Consider the following 16,864-nt stretch of genomic DNA (forward strand, 5'->3'; position numbering starts at 1 on the left):
GATTACACCTTGCGCAGCGCTTTGATTGTGCTTCCAGATTGAAAAAAGCCTCCTGCAGCGGTTGCTCGAAATTATCGAGACATCAGCTCTGGTGTCCAGCTCCATCTGTAACGTTACACTGTTAACTTTGACTGCCATTATAAAGGCGCGGCATGTGTGGATAAAGTGACATCATTCAGTGCGCGTTTCTTTTGCCTGTTGTCTGGGCTTGATGTGAGCATTTTCACACTGCGGAAGAACTTTGCGAGCTGTTTAATGTGTCCGTTCTTTTCGTACATATAACAAGTTTCTTGCGAATTTGGACATGATGCAGCTCCGTGCTTAGGCGAGCCACATCGATAGCATAGCACTTACCTTTCTTGGAAGGTTGGGCCTGAGCTGGGCATTTTATGTCAGCATTCGTTACGTGCGCTACATGCGCTTCTGTAGCATTTTGCACGGCTGCTTCAGAAGACAACGCACACTCGACAGCTTTTAGGAAGGGAGGGAATTATCTTCGACCAACAAATGCCATTGGATGCCGGCGCGCTGTAAAACTCACACAAATCGGTAGCGCAGTGACCGATCCAAGAACTCACCGATATCGCATGTCTGAGCAAGGCATCTTATCTCGCCACAAACTCCGATGTGGTTTCAGTTTCTTTTTGTGACCAGTGGTGACACTTTGCTCTTTCGCCAATGACTGACGGCTTCGGAGACAATTGATTGTGAAGTAGCGTTACGAGCGTCGCATACGGTTTAGACGACAGCTTATCCGGAATAGTCAGTGACTTGAGAAGGGCGTAAGTTTTTGGTCCGATCAGACTCAGGAGCATGTCTAAAATATTATGCTAAGCGCTCTTCATAACAGAGCCAAACAGTCGTAGAATAATTAAAATGATCAACGTGTCCGGAAGTAGTCATGGCGATGACGTTCTCGCTGTTGTGGATGCGGAAGTTCTTACTCTTGTGCTGAAACTTCTTCAGTGGGTGTAACACTGGCGACGATTCTCCATCCTCGTCGCCATTATGTCGTGTTTGAAGCACGCCAACTGAGGCAGCTTAGCTCCAATGAAACGGCTTTATTCCGTGAGAAAATGCTCCCCGATGGCTGACCTAACACGCTTTATTAAGCCCCCTTATTACAGTGGCCAGGGCAAGCGGAGAAAGCGTGACCGAGTCAAGCTAGTCAGGCAGCTTTGATAACACTTCGCGATACCACACATAGCTACCCCAAGTGGTTGTGGCTCTAACTTGACCTCCAGCCTATTTGAAGGGCGTCGGAAGCACACGGTGACTGGCTTTACCTCGCGTAGTGAAGCTATCGATCCAAAATCATCCAAATGACTCTCGACTTACTCTGAAATAAGCGCCTCATGGGGAATATATAAGCTGGTTGAAGGTTGCAGCACTGTAGGGTCCTGTTTCGTAGTGTTTGCTCGGTGCACTGCTTCTTGAACAATTGATATTAACCTGGTCCCCATGGAAACGTTTGTGGTAAATATTTTTCCTGCCAGGCACGTTTTATTTGAAATATTTTATGTGAAATACACTATATTTGTTAAAGCTTTGGAGAATATCTTGGGGGTCACCAATTATTTGTTTCCCGAGGAAAGTGCGTGTTTTGTAACAACGTTGTGGACTGGCATTTGAATTCCGGCAATATTTCGCATTGCTAGGGCAGACATTGTCTGTAATGTCGGCCTCTGATCATAGCCTAACCTCGACCTCACATCGGTAACCATGTTGGGGCTAGTCGGCCAGGTTACTTGTCGAGTCAGACCAGCATGTATCCAGCCCAGGGCCGGCTAGGTCTGCCGGTCGAAGGCCAGTAAACAAACACGAGCTCGGCGCAACCTTTTTGGCCGAGCTTGAGCCGAGTTCGGCCAATATGTTTACATTTGGCCAACTTACGGCACGATCATTTTTCAGTTGGCTATCACGCTAAAAGACGGGAACACCAGTCATTGCTGCGAAGCAAGAAAGCAAGCACCAGGAATTTTATTATGCCAGTTTGCATTACACTTCTACTAGTCACTTAAGGTTGCTACTTTTTTTTCGCCGTGGACAGCAGAGCCAAATTGGCCAAGTAAGTCACAGCATCTCGCTGAAAGCAATTAAAGCAGACAATACCGTTCTAAAATCACTGTTATTTTTTCTGCCTTCCGGCCGTTGCCACTGCTTCGTGCCGCTTCGAATCGGTTTGTGTGAAACCGATTGCTGTTCTGGCACCTAATATACGCTAGACCATGGATGGCATAAACCCAAACCAAACCTCCCAAAATATCGGTTCAGTGCACTTCTCTAGATCAGTGAAGTAAATTGTGCAGCATTTTAGCAACTAATAGTTTACTTAATGTTTTTTTAAACATTTAGTTGCTTGCGTCTTTAACGGATTTTACTGCATCGGAAACATTTTTCACTGTTTCGGCGCCCTTGTTTACAGCATCGGCTCCTTTTTTAATTGCGTCTACGACCCCTCGCTCTTGCTCCATATTGCTGGCGTCCCTTTCCATTTTGAAGGCTTCATCACTGCGGCCTACACCGAGTTCTGTTCCTGGTGGGTCTGGAATTCCTCGGCCATTCTCGTCCACGTCATGTGGCATGGTGCTTGGGTAACATAAGATGCATTCTGCGTAATTTACAAGAAGTGATTAGTATCATTGACGTCGTGCAAAAGATGTAGCGCGAAAAAATGGCAACAAAAACATGGACGAGTGGACCACAGGACTACTAGCTGAATGTCGTCTTGGACACAGGCACAGTCTTTATAGACGCTAAGGCATCATAAGGCCAGGTGCTAGGTACAGTCGTCTGCACGCCCATCTAGAGTGCTCGAACTCCTCCCTGTCGCACAAAGTAAATTTTTGAACAGGTGCCAGGTTGCACAGATAATGACGGTGCTCGACTAAAGGCGCATAGGCATACAATTTGCGTTGATAACTGCATTTTACCGATTATAGGGTGAGCCAAGGTTTCATTTTCTTTGCTGCACTGCACACCACTCCAGCTTTCTAGATAGGCACGGTGACAAATGTAAAAAGCCTAATTGCAGCTGCAGCAACAATACATCACTTATTTATTTATCACAGAAACGGCGCAAAAGTGAAGCCAGAACAAGAACTGACAGGGCTGACAAATCTGACCGCAAGAAGTGTGGCTGAACTGAAAAAACGTGGATGAAAAGTAGATCGCGTCATTACATCACTGCAAAAGCAGAGCTTGCTTGTCGCAGAAAAATCAGGTTCATGGAAAGAAAGCAGGAACAAACAAAAACAAGAAAACCATTGTCATGTTAAAACCAGGAACCAACTGCGACCCAAATGCGAGTGAAGTGACTACGTCTCAAATAAAAGAGCGGTCAGTGGTTCATAAAAAAGCAGTATCCGTTTGTTGTGGTAAAAACACGTCATGACAAAATGACAAACACAAGACAAAATGAACAGCAGAAGCATCACTAAGCGCCATGAAAGAACAACAGCTGCAACGATCCTCTCACAAGGGATCGCACGAAAGTATCAGTATTTAAAACTTTCAAACAAAACTAACAGTGGAAAACTGGCAGAAGATGGCCGCTAGTTTTTAGAAACTCAGGGAAATGCATCTTTCTAAAGAGCAATTTGGGATAAGATATTTATGGCGCGCCTAATGCAGTAAACACATATGAAAATTAGCCAGTCTCTAATTACTTTGACATTTGTCTTCGGTGTGGCCGTTATTTTGTAGAATAAAGGCTCACCCTGCAAATCACACTAAGATACTCCGTTCCATTCGCACTGAGTTTTATGCACAGAAAAAGACACTATTTGCTGACCTCGGGCGAAACCCACTCAGAACAGTTGACGAGTTCATTCAGGAAGTGTTTACTATCAAAGACACTAGACGAGCTCGACAATATGATCGGCTTGTCCAGCCTCAGTTCTTCACCAGGGACGAACATCTCTGCACACTGCGCATCTGCGGGAGATAACTCGTGCTGTCGTTCGCAAAGAACGGCACCGGCTCCTTCCTTTGCCCAGTCAGCCTCAAGTCGCATCTCTCGCGGACATCGTCCGTGAAGACGTTCAGCAGTCATTGGGCGTTCCTGTGACGACGACGTCGAAGCAAGAAGCTCCACCTATAAACTATGCCACCGCAATACGCCGTCCTAGATTCCGCTGAGACCACCGGAGCCCTCCCCGACGCCAACAAACTCTTCCTCAAATCGGCCTGAGTGGTTTTTCCGCCGACGCCCCACAACTCCGTCCAGGCAAATGACCGAAGTCGATATTTTTTTGGAGAGGGCAGATAATGCATCGTGGAGCCATCTGTCCCGCTGCCCATCGCTGTTCCGCACACGCTTTGCGTCGTCCGACCGCTGCTTTACCTGAAAGTACAACGTCCCCTAGCTCACGTAGAGGAAAATGGAAAACAAACTTTTAACCTGACATTGCTACAGAGTGAACTACGAAGACACTTTCCGCCAAAGATGAGTGCCGCAGCCACGACCTTTGCACCGCCACTACAGACAACACCGACGGTCACGTCAGTTTACTTCAAACTGACACCGCCGCCAATCAAAGTAACAGTGGGTCCCGGAAGCGCCCTTAGTAAACGATGGAGCCGAGATCAGGCATTCTGTACCGGACTAGCCAGGCTTCCAGTATTCAGTGAGCTTACTATTATGTCATGAGTGCAGCGCTCGCCGCCCAGCTCAAGAAAACGACGTCTTCTTCGAATTGTCTTCTGATCTGCACCTATAGTAGCAATCGTATCACGCCGTCATAGCGATGCACCGCAAGAGTGACTGTAAATGGCCGTATTTATCGTATTTGTGATTCTACAGCACTGCTTCCGAGACGTCATACTGGGTAACGATTTTCTCGTGAAAATAGGGCGGCGGTCGTCCATCTCAGCTCATCAAACTATCGACGAACAACACCATAGCTGCTTCAACAGCTCTGGTGCATCAAAACGTAGCGATATTGTACGCAAAACAGACAAGACACACGAGGAGACTGAACAACACGAACGCTAACTTCCAACAAAAAATTTTTTCCACACATGGAGCACATTTATACGCCAAAGACAAGATATCACATGCGCTAATAGTATCATCGCCGGAGAAAGGACAGTTCCTTATCACATAAACAAATCGACGGAGTGCTAACACGTCTCCCCGAAAGCATTTATCCTCTCCACTACAATTATTACACGTGTGGTTATATTCTTGCTAGCTGAGCAGTTTGTTCAAAGTATGGCTTGCACGTTTTCGACTTACAAGAAAGAATGTGATCCACAAGTGAACTTTCCTTGCCGTTCTTGACATTACGTGCGGGTTCTATTAATCGCTCATTTAGGCATCGTCCTGTTTCTCCGATGTAGTGGCCACTGCATGATAACGGTATCTGATACACGACTCATTAAATTCAACATACAAAAGGCTTCTGATGACGAGTCGTGCAAGCATGTGCTCCCTTACTGTTTGTTTTGCCAATCTTGCACAAAGAAGCGAGTTTTTTCGAAGTCGAAAATACGACGGTTGTATTTGCCCTTCGTTCAATTCTCTTTAGATAATGGGAAATTCTGTACATATACGGCATTGCAAAAAAACGTTTTCTTCCATCGAGCAACGGAGGCTGGTGATCACCATTGAATTTTCTCAGAAGCTTCTCGGCAACAGATACCTGGACCTCGGCAGGGTACCCAGCATTAGTCAACCTTGTGGATTGTTGAAGCGGAGAGAATGAATGCTCCCGGAGAGACATGTGTTAGCAGCCCGTTGATTTGTTTATGCCATAAGGAACTGTCTTTTCTCCGGCTATGATACTGTTAGCACATGTGATATCTTGTCTTTGGCGTATAAATGTGCTGCATGCGTAGAAAAAAAAATTGTTGGAAGTTAGCGCCCGTGTTTTTCGGTCTTCTCGTGTGTCTTGTCTGTTTTGCGCTACAATATTGCTATGTTCATGCACCAAAAAGCCCAAAGAGATACGTTTTTGAACTATACATCAAAACGCTTAAACCGCTCAAGACGGAGAAACGCGCCGCCCCGGTAAAACATCGTCATGTGCGTTGGCGCAGGAAGCATAAAAACTTTCGAAGGTGTCATTGAAGGAGGCACCCTGCTGTTACTCGATCGAGTATACTGCGTGTCGCAAGAAGCACTGCCCCTTTTCAAAATGGACAAGCTCAGGTGCTAGTAACGAAATTCGCCGAATACCAGCACATCACCAAAGAAGCGATGTTTGCGTTCCTCGACCAGCTAGCAAATATTCGAGACGTATTTGCCATTCCCGACCATACCGCACGCAGCCCAGATTTGAAACGATCCCAGCATTACCACGGGAACCGAAATATGAGCCCCATTCTTCAAAGCTACAGCAAGTGCTTTTAGTCAGAATTGAAGGTGTGTTAAACTCTGTAGGCCAGGCACCGCACTATCATGGACGAACACGCCTGACCTATGCGCCAAAGCCCCGTCTGTGTATCACCACAAGAATACCAGGCCAACCTCGATGAAGTGCTGAAACTGCTTCGAGATGACATCACTCAGTCATCGAAGAGCCCATGGACGTCGCCCCTAATTATTGCGAAGAAAAAAGGCTGCCTTCTTTGCTTCTGCGTTGATTACCGCCGTTTGAAAAACATAAAGAAGGACAATGTTTACCGCCTCCGTCGCATCGATGACACATTCGACTGGCTCTTCCACTTATGTTTCAGCGATGGACCTGAAAAGCGCTATTGGAAAGTTGAGGTTGAAGAAAGACATCGCGGGAAGACTGCGGTCATCACACCAGGTAGCCTCTCCGAGTTGGAGGTGATGTCATTTCACCTCTGCTCCCATCAGCGACGATACACCGAGTAATGGATACTTCAGTGGCAGGCTTCAAGTAGAAAATAAGACTGCTATGTTTAGACAAAACTCGTTGTCTTTTCTTCAACCATCTGAAGGGCCTGCGGACAGAGCTCAATGAATCATGTTGTAAGGTCTAAAGTTAAACAGTAAAGAAGTTCAACTTCGCCTACGATCCCGTCCGCGGCCGCTTTTCAATGGAGGCAAAAAGCGATGCTGTGCGATTTTAGTTCCCGTTAAAGAACTCAAGTGGTCGACATTTACTGAGTCGAAGTCGTTTTCGGGACTTTAAACCCATAAATCATGGGAGTAGGGTAGAATACTATGGAGAGCCTACAACAATCCGACAAAGAAGCTATATTTGGTGTCATGCCGAATGACCATTTTTTTTAAGGAAAATAGCCCTCCCAGCAGTTTACACGAATTGCCAGTAAAAGAAGGCAACTAGCGGATAAAAACAAAATTGATTGATTTTTATAAAAGCCTGGGGTTGAGAGATAAGGGCTAGCTAAAAAAATTATTTGGCTGTTTTCTTCTCAACAAAAACACACAAACCGGATATTCCATTCAGGAAAACAGCGTGAAGGGTTCATGGCAGCACAACGTGTCGCTTTTTCTGCTTAGAAAGCTGAATTTCATTTCTGCAGATGACCCTATTTTGATAAAATTACAAGAAGTAGTCAATTTTGTGCAGAGTAACGATCAGATAGATTCTGCCTTTTCGGCTGGCATTCAAGAATTGTTTTATTCTGCACCATATACCGAATTGTTGGCTTCAAACAGATAATGCATCGACGACTAAGACTCTCGGCCTATCTTGTATCTTAGTTGACATTTTTAAAAAGTTACTAGAACACTACTTGCAGGCTACTTATATCTCGCACGGCTCACATTTTATGTCATATATTGTTATCTCTTATTGACCGCCGACTTGCTCTGACCTTTCAGGGAGGGCTAGTTTTTAAAGTGTTTCGATTTGTAGATGATTTATTTACTTCTTCTAATGTTAGGGAACTGACATTCCCTGATCATGTTGTTATAATATTTGTAAGTGCATTTAATTAATTGATAAAGGATTTAGCTTTACCATGAAGTTCCTGAATGCCAGGTATTGCGTTTTCTTGACCTTAAGCTCATGTTGTGTGGAGACCATCTTTGCTAGATGTACTCTCCTGAGCCAAGGAAGAGGTTTTTAGCTGTGGTTCTACAAATGGGTTTAAAGGTTTTGTTGCCTCGCTTTGCTTACATTTTGCGATTCAAAACTCTTGCCTTCATAAAGTAAAGCATAGTTTAAATGATTATGATTTACGATCTTTAACAGCAGGCCGCCGTGGACTGGTCACATCAGCTGTTGCTTAAATCCTCCTGAAAAAACAGAAGGGAGCCAAAAAAGAACTGCACCCATATCTTCAAAGTCGGTAGTGGTTCCTTAAGTACACCATCTTTCTGACAACCTGATAAAATGGCTGGCAGGCACTACATGCTCTTGGTGATTTCAGCACCCATCAAGCTTTCAAAGCTTTGCCCTCGCATCACTGATTGTGCCGGTGCAGACTGCAAACAAAAGGCGGGGGATCGCCTGCGCTAACTGTGCTGCAGAAGTAGTATACTGCAGCCCCCTACATGAGAGGCTTCCTATGTTGGCCAAGTTGGCCGCTACATTAGTGACCGGCTACGAGATCATGTCAAAATGTATAAAATAATGGCACTAATGTGAACCTCGTGCTGCATCTTGCTTTGTATAATAGTACCTGTAGGGAAAGGTTTGCAAGACAATTCTGGACAAGAGTGGTGATAATAGGGTTTGCCTCTGTTAGAGGCTTCTCACATCCAAACATTGTCTGCTCGTTGTGTAAGTAGTACATCTGTACATGAGCATTCTGCTGAGTGTGCTTTTTAGATTCGTTTTTTCAATAACGTGTTGAATGACATCAGTCCCTTTTAGTATTCTCTTCTCGCATGCTCGCTGTTCTCTCTTTATATGCTCTGTACACATCTTGAAAAAGGATTGGTAGTTGTGCTCGTGACTCCTTTGTTCTCCTGTTATTTCTTTCATCCGTATATTTTGCTCTGACATCTTCACATTATCAAACTGAAACAAACTTCGCCTATGGGGAGCTGTTGTTCCTGGGTCACATCGAAAGAAAAAAATAGAATTCATTGATATCTGCAGAAAGGAGCTGCGATTGTGTATTTCCCTCAGCATGCTGACAAGAAAGGGTTACATAGACTCATTGGACCGCATGTGCGCTTATAGCGATGGTATGTCAGAAGCTTCTTGTGCATAACTATAGACCTTACGTGTCATTTAGATGGGAAGCGCTGCAAACTGACGCCTTCAAAGAACTTGAGTGCGGCTAACAGTTCCCTCCTGCCCTCGGACACTGATGAAAACGCCGAGACCGAAATCCATACTGACGCAAGCAGCTTGGACTTAACAGTAGTTCTCCTTCAGAGAAGCGACGGACAGGAGAAAGGTATCGCCTGCAATAGCCTCTGTCCGACGCGAACTATTCAACGACAGAGAAAGAATGTCTCTTCATTATCTAGGACATATAGAAATTCCGCCCCTACTTGTACGGACGACCATTCAGGGTTGTGAGCGACCACCATGCTCTGTGCTGGCTTGCTAGTCTGAACTATCCGTCAGTCCACCTTACTTGATAGAGCCTTTGCCTTCGAGCCTTCCTGGGAGCAGTCAGCGCAAGCTGTTTCACATAGCAGCAGCGCTCGGAGCCTGAGTAACAGCATCTACTTGACCACATGAAAGGCAACACCCCTTTACCTTCTGTTCTGTTCAATCGTCAGTTTTCCTTATGCGCTTTACACAACGACGTCCTCGTTAAGCCTAATTTTGTAGCCAAAAGGACCACATCTGTTCTTGCCGTGCTCAAAGACCTTCCAAATGACATTTTGCAGGCTTAATACAATGAAGCGATAACAGGGCACCTCTGATTTGCAGGCACGTTGCGCACGCAGCTTGCGCTAAAGAATAGCACCGTTTGCTGCAGTTAGCCCCCGACGTTGAACATTGCGCGAAAAGCTTCTGAACCCATACCACCCGTTACCAAGCTCTTTTAGCCAATTAGGCTATCTCTTCTCAGCTTCTTCCCAGCTTAATCTACTGATAACACACGCGTCATTGCAGTCACCGACTGCATTACGCACTACGCCGAAGCAAAATCACTGCCTAACGGTCATTATCAGCAGGATCTACTAACTGCAGTGCGAAGGTATCTCCCAGATTGCTCCAATTATTCCTGTCCTCATCTAGCTCCATCCACTTAACCCCTGCAAACTTCTTAAACATATCCGGCCACCTAACTTTCTGTCGCCCCTTGCTACGCTTTTTTCCCATTGGAATCCAATTGATTACCCTTTGCGACCATCGGTTATCCTCTCTTCGCACTACATGCCCTGCCAGCCCATTTCTTCTTTTTGATTTCCCCTAGAATGTCCTAACTCGCGTTATTTTTCTGACCCACTCTTTCCACTTCGTATCGCTTAACGTTAAACCTACCATTTTTCGTTCCATAGCCCTCTACGTTGTCATCAACTTAATAAGAATCCGCTTCGTTAACCTCGACGTTTCAACTCTATAGGTGAATACAGGTAAGATGCAGCTGTTGTATACTTTTCTCTTCAGTGATCCCGGAAAACTGCCAGACTAACGATAATGCCGGAGAAGTCAAGTGTTTCGATGAAGACTCTCTTCCGCGACATGGCATCCCCTAAGTGCTCATTATGAACAGGGGAATAGTACTCACGGAAGAGCTCACGCAAGCCATGTTTAAATACGTACAACCCGGCATGCCATCCCAGGACGACTGTGCACTTCCCGCAGACGAATTCACTCAGACGCTTGAACAAAACTGTTGCCGACATGCTTGTCATGCATGTCGACGCTGACCATAGGACATATTATACCCTCCTGCGATACGTCATCTTCGCGTATAATACCGCCGTCCAGGACACAACCAGGTCAACCCCAATTATTATTGTAGATGGCAGGGAACCTACGGCAGTATTAGACGTAATGCTGCCGCATGTCACAGACGAGAAAACCGCTCACATCGACGCCTAACTCCAACACGCAGAGAAAACTCGACCACTCATCCTGCTGCGCATAAAAGTCCAGCAATGCACCAATGCCCGACGCTGCAATCTATGACGACGCGTTGCAGACTATAAACCGGGTGAACGCGGTCTGGGTTTGGAGCCAATTCGCGGTCTTAAACTGAGAGAAAAACTCTTACGCCGGCATTTTGGCTCAAACACTGGCCTTAGCCAATCAGCCAACTGGACTAACAATTCAAATCCGACGGTGGGACAGTACCCCAAGGGCGACGCGCGCTCCCAGAAGTCGTGCGAATTGGGCGCTAAGCACCCTTCTATGCTCGCTGCAAAAAAAGCCAGTGATTTTTAAGCTTTATTATTCATGTACACATGGTACATCTCTTCTCCCGAACGACGGAACTGCGTGCTCCGGGTATCTCTGAGCTACGCACGCGACATCTAGCGATAGCCGCCTGGTTCGAGACCCACTATAAGTTAGCATGCGCGGCCCAACTGACAAGTAAGCAGCCTGTCTTTTCGGGCTCGCTAGCCGATGCGGCTTCGCCGCCTGCTTTCGTTGTCAGAAAGCTGCCCGAGCTAGCTACAAGTACAGTTCCCAGTTGCTAACTTCTGGCTTCTCAGCAGGCCGCGTGGACAGCGCTCTGACAACGAAAGCAAGCGGTGAAGCCGCGGCGGCGGGCGAGCGCCGAAAAGGCAGTTTATCAGTCTGGCCGCGGCATGCTTACTCATGGTGGGTATCGAACAAGGCGATTATCGCTAGATGTCTCGTGCGTAGCCCAGAGCGACCCGGAGAAAGCTGTTCAGTCGTTCCAGAGAAGCGTTTTGCCCTCTGTACATCCTTCTCTGTTGAATTTGGAAGCATCGAGGTGATCGCATCGATGCTGTTTGAGGGGGAATAATGCCACGAGCGCTTGTAACCTTGATTTGTTGATGTTAGCAACCGTGGCGTGAGCCTGATCACTTTAATTGTAGTGCGTGGAACGATTTTATGCTCCTAATGCTCAGTATGGCCGCGATACCGCTTTGTCATTTTCTATGTTGCGTAAGATGCGCCGGGATGCATCTAGATTGATATCAGCCATAAGCGCCCGTTTAAAAGAACGTTTGATTTTCCCAGTCAAACTTCGCGTCTTTATCTGGATGTTACGTTCCCGACTTTAAACTGAGCGCTTCGCTGACGAAGGCTACGAGCATCCTTATTTCGACGACTAGCGAGAGCTTTTCCTGCAATCGTCGCTGCAGAGCTGCTTTGTTCTTTTGAGGGTGCAAGTTCGCCCAATAAAGCGGTGGTTACAGTGCTGCTACGCCTGTTTGTTATTTTAGGCTCTCGGCATTGTTGCCACTACGTGACCATATATATTACTGCAGATATGCGGCTGTAATATTTGCGAATTCTATAAATTTTCAGTAAGCAGCGTTGGAGATCATTGAATGAGGGACATTACTTTTTGCACATGTGCCAGAAATATGTGGTGTCAGAGGCGAAATGTAAGTGATTAGTGCTCGAGCAAGTTGCAATGTACGCTAATGATAACCCGCGTATAGAAAAACAGAGAAAAGCCATTAAGCTATCTTATCATAGCCCTACAGGTGGACCTGAAGGGTGCCCCGAATTTTACAGCAGGCTTTCAACGCTTATCAAATTAGCGCATTATGCACAATGATTTAAATTTGCAACTCGGCACGCCCAGCATGAAATCAAAACCAGCTGTATTGGACCCCACTTCAAATTGCAAAATTATAGGTACCGAAAAGATACAGTTAAGAATATAATGATAGGAAGAGTATACAACAGCGCCTAATGGGTCAAAATATTGCTCCTAAAGTTTTTGGAGACAAGTCGAAAGCTACAATGTTCCTTGTAAGAAAGTACCGATTCAAACACATGCGTTCATACAAACTTCCCCTTGAAAGGATTCACTCGTCCAAATTTTCAGTGTGCGAGATAGTGAGACTCTTTAGAAGCCTATTTTATCTTTTTCAAACAAAACTTTACTTTTAAAAAACAAATTACGTAATTACTGAGCTTTCAGGCTAGCCTCCAAGGCCAAAGGCTAACCCTTCATTACATTCCCTATTTCTCCATAAGCCGCTTTGTTGTAGTGAGGTCCCCATGTTCCATATTAAAATTATAGGTCATAATGCTCCCACACATTGTAGTGTGTGAAATTGTAGATAACATGATGAGGAGCGCTCTGGAGGCAAATTATTTGCATAAAGATGTACACAAAGAAAGTAATGAGCAATAGCTTTGATGATCGAGAAGTGTGACCGTAGGCAGTATACGCAGTGTCATGAGGAATACATTTCCTCCCTAGTTATGTATAAAGGAGGTAACAGCCTGGTCCCAATCAGTAGACTTGGACTTTTCAAGAACAGTGCTGCCAGCAAAATATATATCATCAGACGTGTCTATGTAGAGGTAACAGCTCTGCTCAGACAGTCGACTGAGGGAAGCCAGCGGCGCCTGAACGCTAGGAAAACAATATTATTATTCATTACGTTGCAAGCGGAAGTCCTCGCAGATCAGTATCTTTTTATACAAGTGCGAAACGATAGGTTGTACACCACAGCCAAGATGCAACTATGGCCAGCAGACTACCAGTATTGTTCTATTATTGCGAAAGCAATACTGCGACAGTCAAAGCGAGATCTCGGGCCACAGCCACGCCGTGAAAGGCATAACTATGGTCTTATCATAAAAAAAATTAGCCTGCCATGACATTTGGATTCACGTCACCCCTATGCCACGTGCAGGAGCTGCCAACTCTGGTCGCTCATTTAATATGGGAGGGTCATATCAGAACCAGCCTGCAAGAACCGTTTGCAATCTCGTTACCCCTATGACACACAGGCACGTCCATACGGCTTGGTTGAAGCGGGACTTTATATGTGGGCTGGCAGCTTACGCTCTCGCGTCACACCCTTAAAGGATGAGCTTTAGTGTCCCCAATAATGTAGCACCTTACACTGATAGGGCGTGATAGGGGAATAATGTAGCAGCCAAAAAAACCTTCCGCCGTTCCTTTCGCAATCCACTAGGGTTCACCAGAGCTAAACCACAACTAATTTTATTTAAAAGAACGCATACAGTCTATTTCATTGTGTATATGAAAGCATTTAGTTCGTTGACGTTTTCTTGTCGTCAATGGAAAACGTCTCATGTGTGCGGGATTCTCAAAGGCGCATCGAGAGGTCTTACCACAAGACACCATGGCAAGGAGAAGAGCCAGCATAAGGAATCTTGCCATTTCGCTGTTGAAAGTAAAAAAAAAAGCAAACAGAAAAAGGTCACTCCGTTTCTCTGCAACAAAATATTTAGGGCAATATGAAATATCCTATGGGGCAGGAACACGAAGATTAAAAAACTTCAATCCAAATTGAAGATCCCGCACAGAGCTATGGAAAGCAAAATGGTAGGTGAGGAGTAAAGATACAGGAAGTGTGCAGAATTGTCCAGGCAACAAGGCCTAGTCAATGCCATTCTAGCGATGCACAGTCAGGGTGGTGATGAATATTAAATAAAGGCCAGGATTGGCCCTGAGGTGCCTTACATGGTACCCAATCAGTTTTTTTTTTTTTTCAAATTCGAAATTATTTTATTTTCCTTGTGTGCAAGGAAGGAGCAGCCATAAAACGCTACCGTTTGCGGCAGTTTGACAAGGTGGCTACCCTTCAAGTGATGACAGCAGCAGTGCGTACATCGAGGAGTTCAAAACAAGCAGATTTTAAACACTTCAATTCACAATGGTATACAATTCTGCTGTGCATACACTGCACGGTTAACAAAATCAACTGCGCGATTGTTATATACACACATAATAAAAAAAGAGTCGGTGACAAGTATAAAATTATACACAAACACCAAATCAACAGTCAAGCACGAGAGAAATCGGAGAAACACTATAATACAATCATATTCAAATAAAAGTTTCGTTATAAAAGAAGGGATTATTTTCTTTACTTGTCATAAGATACGATTCGGCTAAACGATGTTTATAGAAAATACCCATTCCAACTGCTTTAAAACGATCAAACAACTCTCCATAAGGACAGACGAGAGGTACATTTGCAATTATTCTTAATGCCCTTTTCTGCAGAATGAGTAACCTGTTGATATTTGCTCTGGTTGTTGTCCCCAAACCAACTGTCATATTTAATTTGGACTAAATTAAAGAATTATAAATCAGCAGTTCGACTTTCGTACGACGCTTCATGAGTGCACTTAAGAAAGGCAAAGGGAAGAGGGTGGTTACTCCGTCCTTAAAGAGAAAGTTTCTGTGAATAAGCTGTAATGGGCTCGCCCGTTTTAGAGATGGTCGAAATAATTTGATTACAGACAAATAGCTCCTAGTAGACAAGCACGAAGGCACTCACCCGTATGCCATCTCACCCGTGTGTATATGTCTGACTCATTGTCGCACATTCATCATTCGACAACCATGCAGTAACGTGTCAGTTATTTATTCCCTCATCAACCGCTTTTTCAAAATAAACGTCATCGCTAAACAAACCAGTACAAACAACGCTGTTTGAGAAGATCATGGATGTAACTAATTGATGAAATATTGCAGAGCTACACAGTTCTATGGTTTTACCGTATTTAAGCCATGTAAGACATGCGAAAGCTTTTCCGCACAGATGGGGACCATGGAGATGACGACCACGTGCAAAGCAAAGTTGGAATGTGTCTTGCAGTTTAGCATTCATCCAAATGGGTTGTGGGGATAGATACGCCGTTCTATGCCTGCTTCGCACGACGAGTTGCTGCATTCGAGTCCACTTTTTTGCCCCCGGGTACAAGTCGCGAACGCCAGAAAGACATTGTTGCCACGGTAGCTAGGCTGAGACACAAGACGATATTCTTCCTCAGCGTAGGCCAGCTAGGTGAGTACTTTCGGGCGCTTACTGGAACAGTGGGTAATGAAGTAAGACGCGCTTTCATAACAGAACATATATTGTTTGTGTTCCTATTTCCGTGGAGAAAACGTGGTCAGTTGTTATTAATAAAGTGTTAAAAATGCTTCGTACAATAAATGCCGCCGCACAAGCGCTTCCAACAAAACTTCCCCCTGAAACAGTTGGTAGCAAACCCGCTTCCAAGATACTGCATATGCGCATTACATTTTCCAGATAAAGCGTGTCAACCATTCGAATACTGTTTTGCACAAAATGGGCCGAATGGTTACACCCAATGATCATATTGTAGCTCTTAGTAATCATGGTAATGCCATGGTAATGCTACGAACATTTTTGATTTTCTGCGGGCGGTGTCCACCTGTATATTTCGCTTTGTTAAGATAGAGAAAAAGCTATTGCATACCTGCAGATAGCCAGCTAGTCGAGAAGTCGAGAGTCTTTGGGCAGCTCGTACAGGAACTCATTTTATTCGCTTAAAACGGTCCTCTTTATATCTACGCAGAGTCCCACGGCTGCAGGCACGTTTTCCTTTTATTTTCTTTTTGTTACGCCGAAATCATCCTGCTCATGCAGATGGATGCAGCTGCGCACCCAACAGGATCCAAAGCAGCCGTCAGGTAGTACTGCCAATCTAAGCAGGCTGTGCTTGGCCGCTGACGCATACGGACACTGCATAACCGGATTGCTTAACTACAGCACTCCTCCCATACTGCCGTCACGCAGGTGCCGCATTGGTCCCAACCGCAGTGCACGCGGGATGTAATACAGCCCCACAAATCATGCAGCTTCATGCAATCGTTATCATGACAGCCTACGTATGTATTTCCTCGTTTGGCAAGAACCGCAGCCCGTGCTGCTTTGCACAAGCAGCAGATGTGTTCAACCGGAATGAAATTTCATGCAGTAATTCAATGGGAAGATCTGTTGCGGCTGACTAAAATCGATTTATCAAAAGGCGCCTTTCATTGGGCGCTCCCTCAAACGCCGCAAAACGCACCATACTGGAGCAGACGCAGTAAAGTAGGAACCAGCGGCGTTTAAAATTTGTTCACT

At 45.3% G+C, this 16,864-nt stretch overlaps 1 long non-coding RNA gene across 1 annotated transcript; it reads right to left on the reverse strand.

The window, feature by feature from the left end:
* Positions 1 to 1,950: 1,950 nt before the first annotated feature.
* Positions 1,951 to 16,281, reverse strand: LOC146200745 (uncharacterized). Its single transcript, XR_014704843.1, has 3 exons — positions 16,215 to 16,281; positions 14,094 to 14,146; positions 1,951 to 2,611 (listed from the first exon to the last, which is right to left on the reverse strand). It is a non-coding gene; the product is annotated as an uncharacterized LOC146200745 (long non-coding RNA).
* Between the last annotated feature and the right edge of the window lie 583 nt (positions 16,282 to 16,864).

The sequence above is a fragment of the Amblyomma maculatum genome, chromosome 2, assembly GCF_055883805.1.
Source record: "Amblyomma maculatum isolate TAMU_Amacu chromosome 2, ASM5588380v1, whole genome shotgun sequence".
Taxonomy (NCBI): domain Eukaryota; kingdom Metazoa; phylum Arthropoda; class Arachnida; order Ixodida; family Ixodidae; genus Amblyomma; species Amblyomma maculatum.